Source organism: Austrofundulus limnaeus, unplaced genomic scaffold, assembly GCF_001266775.1.
Source record: "Austrofundulus limnaeus strain Quisiro unplaced genomic scaffold, Austrofundulus_limnaeus-1.0 Scaffold2, whole genome shotgun sequence".
Classification (NCBI taxonomy): domain Eukaryota; kingdom Metazoa; phylum Chordata; class Actinopteri; order Cyprinodontiformes; family Rivulidae; genus Austrofundulus; species Austrofundulus limnaeus.
In genome coordinates, this window is record NW_013952404.1 from 2,290,151 (window position 1) to 2,294,846 (window position 4,696).

General features: G+C 35.3%; 1 long non-coding RNA gene across 1 annotated transcript; it reads right to left on the reverse strand.

Annotated features, from left to right (window-relative positions):
• Positions 1-1,538: 1,538 nt before the first annotated feature.
• Positions 1,539-3,606, reverse strand: LOC106518242 (uncharacterized). Its single transcript, XR_001310292.1, has 3 exons — positions 3,370-3,606; positions 1,946-2,185; positions 1,539-1,573 (listed from the first exon to the last, which is right to left on the reverse strand). It is a non-coding gene; the product is annotated as an uncharacterized LOC106518242 (long non-coding RNA).
• Between the last annotated feature and the right edge of the window lie 1,090 nt (positions 3,607-4,696).

Here is a 4,696-nt window from a genome sequence, read left to right on the forward strand (position 1 = left end):
AGCAACACTGTGGATGCTGGGATTAAAATAATAATTTAAAAAAATTTCCATCACTGCCAGGTAAACAGAAAAACCATCAGCCAGGAAAATAAACATGTTGATATAAAAAATAYGTTGTAAAGCTTAAGGAAAAATGACATAAGAGAAGTATTGGTTTGTCAATGTAATGGAAAACAAGAGCGAAATTCAAATAGTTTGCTTCATGACAATAACTCTAATCTAAAGAGAAATGAAGGAGAAGAAAGACAATTTATTTGTGCTTCTTGTATAACCGCAGAGAGAAAGAAAAATTGACATTCAAACATTGTTATAAAAATTGCTTCAGACGTTAAAGGGATCCGCGATTAGTTGTAACATTAAACTTTATTTGATAAACATCTATTTTAATTGTAAAATAAAGATTGTAAAAATACTGTAGGCTGTTTAGTTTTGTAAATTTTTTAAAATATATTTTAACACGGACGGAGCCATTTTATTTACACGCAAAGCATTCTGGGTAAATGATGACATCAATAGGTCATCGGTGCGAGGCTGCTAGCGAGCTATGTCCACCCTGAAGGTTAATCTTGGGCAATATCTGATGATCGACTCTTTTAAATGAAACCAGAGAGAGTTGAAAGGGAGGAGAAGGTAGAAATGACTCAGCCTGTAACTGAAAATATGGATGGAGGACAACAGAGCTGCTTCATGGAAGAAAAACCTCAGCTAAGCCTGTTAGCCTTTGCGCTAGCCCTCACGCTATATTGCCTTATATGTATTAGCTTGACGCTAGCGCGACAAACAAGCTAAACTAAGGTCCTCCATCCATATTTTCAGTTACAGGTTGAGTCATTTCTACCTTCTCYTCTCTGTCAACGCTCTCTGGTTTCATTTAAAAGAGCCAATTGTCAGATATTGTCCGACGTTAACCTTCAGGGTGGCTATAGCTCGCTAGCAGCCTCGCAGCAAGGACCTAGTTGATGTCATCATTTACCCAGAATGCTTTGCATGTAAATAAAATGGCCCCATCTGTGTAGCATATTTTTTAAACTTTTAGTTTAAAAATAATAAAAACTGAACATCTTACAGTATTTTTACAGTCTTTATTTTACAGCTAAAGTATATGTTTATCATATAAAGTCTAATGCTAAAACTAATCGGGGATCCCTTTAACATTAAAGCCCAAACATGTCTGGTTTCTGTCGCTTTCTAGAAAAACATAGTTTCTTTGTCTAAGCGATACTCATCATTCATCAGGGCACAAATCTTTTGATATCTAATATTTATCAATACTTAGTATTTTATATTACAATCTAGTGTGTTTCAGAGAACATTTTATCCCACCTATCTGTGAGAAACACTTACCTTTAGCGGAAGTTTGCTAAACGGAGCATCACCTCATGCGGCCAWAGACTGATCACAGGCTCAGTTCCTGAAGAGAAACAAGAAGCAGAAGTTCTTTTCTTCTTAGCTGCAAGTTCCTTTGAACRGGCTGTAGAGGAAAGGAAGCTGAGCATACTAAACATTCAGCCACAAATAAAGAGAAGAGAGGAGGCCTACCGTTCGCTCCTTTCCCTCCAATCCAACGCTGAACCTGTAGGAGTGAGACAGGTGAGCAGTAAAGCATGAGAAACACAATAATTATCTTCCACAGCTGGTTGGCTAACTGACATTTTATTCTCATGTCTTTTATAAGGCTGCATGTTCAAGGAAATTCTGTAGCACAACTTTTTGGTCCTGTTCCATGTCATTTAATATCAACAAATTATTCTGCTTTCGCTCCTTAGAACCAGTTGGGGGCATTTTCTGCATCAAAATAATAATACACTGTAGGATAAATTTGAGAAAAAATTAATAAAATTCCTGTTATTTCAGATTTTTCGTCAAAGAAAAACAAAACAGTCKAAGTGAAGTTATTGAAAAATCTCCCGCACGAAGACTTGAACCGTTGGGGTGCATGTGTTACCAGGTTATTTGTAGCAGCTTTGTTCTGGAACTGAGAAGTTCAGAAGTTGTTTTGGGTTGGTGGGGGAAACTTGTTTGAGTCATCCATCATAGCTGGGGAGACTTCCCTCCTCTGGTGGGACAGCTGTTTGGGCAGTGACACGAGTGTTCCAGCTGTGGCCCTTACATCTGCTGTAGTGTTGGTGTTGACAGGGGCATCTGTGGTTTCTGTGTGGAACAATTCATAGTGAAGCGCTGTCTGCTGCAGACAGGGTGAAAAAAACACAAACAGGCCTGGTCAGAGGACTGGAAGTGATGTTTTAGTTGGAAATAAGTTGATGATCAAACTTCATTTGTCAACTTGCTTCTGTGTCTAATAAAGAAAAATGAATCTGATCAAAGAATAAAAAATTCATTAAGGCCTTTTTACACAATTTTGAAAGTGATACTGTAGCATTTCTATACAACAGTAGCAATAATTTGACACCAAAATGTTGTTTACCATTAAAACTTGTTGATTGGTTCTTGTATAACTGTAATTTGTTATACAATTAATAAGTTCTCACTGATAAATCCAACATGTTTTACTAACTCCTTGTTTGTAATTTTTTAAAATTTATTTTAATGCAATTCTTTAATTTATTCATGGTTGCCACGATAGTCAACTAAATTCTAAAGAGTATCTTTTTCTGACTGTTTATAATCCAGTGCAATCTTAAATGTATTTACAATTAAAYGGGCTTATAAAATTCTTTGTTTCAGACAGACTAATTCTGCGACAAACAAGAGTGTTTTCTGTGCTGTAAAAGTGTCATACAAAATCATTTCAAAAGTTGTTTCTACTCACTAACAGAAAATATATTGTTTTGTAGATATATATTTCAAAACTAAAACACGTTGCTTAAAAAAAGCTTTATATTTTGTAATTGCACATGATTTAAAAGCTTGGCTGAGTTCATTTGTACAACACGGTCACTGTTTGATTTAGAACATTGCAACAAAAATAAACATGTGCCTTAAGGAAAAATGACAATGTGTAGAAATCTACACATATTTAACAGTTTTGTTAAAGTGAGAAAAGTTTTAATTCATCAAAGATGTTGGAAATTAAAGTCCCCTCTTCCATAGCTGGTAAGTTTGATATTCACAGGCAGTGGCAGCTGTGGATTTTTCTCCAGGGGTGGCTACAACTTCCAAACAGACATATCTCAAAAATTAAGCAAACATGTACTAAATTATATCACGCCAGTGAATTTATAGAAAAAAATGTATTTTAAACAACATAAACAGCAGTAGAATGTCATGTAATATTTTGCTTGTTGTACATAAATTTTGCCTTTCTGTAACTGAGAAGCAAATTTTTTCATGACTCTGGTTAAAGTCAGGGATGTTTTAACAAGTTTTTTCCTCCATACATGGTCAGTGCAGYGAGATGTGATGTTGTACCTGAGGAAAGTCTGGATTCTCTTCAGTGTTGAGAAGCTCCTCTCAGATTCAGCTGTGGTCAGAGGAGTTGTCAGTCTCGAGGTGTCCTGCAGGTTTTTCCCCATGAAGAGCTGGTACAGAGCCACAGCACCATTGCAGCTCCTGAACTCATCCAGGTTGTAAATGAAGCTCCAGCTTGGTCCTGCTCAGCACTGGGCAAGCCTCTGTGGTGGTCTTCAGGGCTGCTTCAGAAAACTGGCTTTGGTCCTGCAGGAATCTGTCTCCGCCCTGGATTGAACCGGATGAGCGAAATGAAAGTTTGTCAATAACGATAAAAGATTTATCTTGCATATCTAAAAACTTATATACATTTTTTCTAAAAACTTAATTTATTTTATTTTTATATTTTTTGTGTTTCAAAAAATAGTAGAGGGGCAGCGCCCTAGCGCCCTTTACTGACCAGCCACCACTTTTCACAGAATTTCTCTCAAACTGAGATTACAGGTAAGACACTGACGACTCATTCATATTCCTTTCAACCACATTTGAAAAGAACTAAACTACGTCCTGAATAAGAATAACTAAAACAGGTAGAAAGCTGAAAAACTGGATATTTCAAATTCAGAGTTTTATTACTTTGCAAGGTATGCTTCATCTGTTTTGCATGGCTACAATGCAAAAACAAATCCATTATATTTAGACAACAAAAATGTGCTAAACTCTTGAACACATTCATTTGAAATTTACAACAAAATAGAGAAAAGTTTGTTAGGTTGCAAATAAAAAGACCAAGCGAAGCTTAAGGTAGAAATTTGTAAAAAGAAAAAAAAGGTAATGTGGTATCAAAAAATTTTCACTGCCCTGTAATTATGTATTGCATGAAAAAAAGAAGTAAGACRGTTTCTTTGGGAGATAATAGGAACAAAACATTAATAACAACGCACACTTGATTTTACAAGTATGAAATAAAAGGACGGACATTGAGTAAAACATCACAGACACAAGATCYAATTTCTCTCTGCTGTCAAATCAAAATGATCTTTTCCGATTGTGTGCAGTGAAATGAACTAGAATTGTTCAAACTTCCTCAGTATCTAAACCACTTTCATCCCTTCATCTTAGCAGTCAATGTTTTTTTTTCAGTTAATAATACAAGTTGTAACAATATCTTAAGTATTTTAAGAGAAATGCTGAAGGGAACCTTGGCTAATGTTTTAATTTAAGTGTTCGTCAGTTTTCACCTGACATCAACCCCTCTAATTTAGAAATTATTCTTAATTCTTAATAATTTTGATATGGAAGCATATAATACCATCTATCTATCTATATCTATATATCTATATCTATA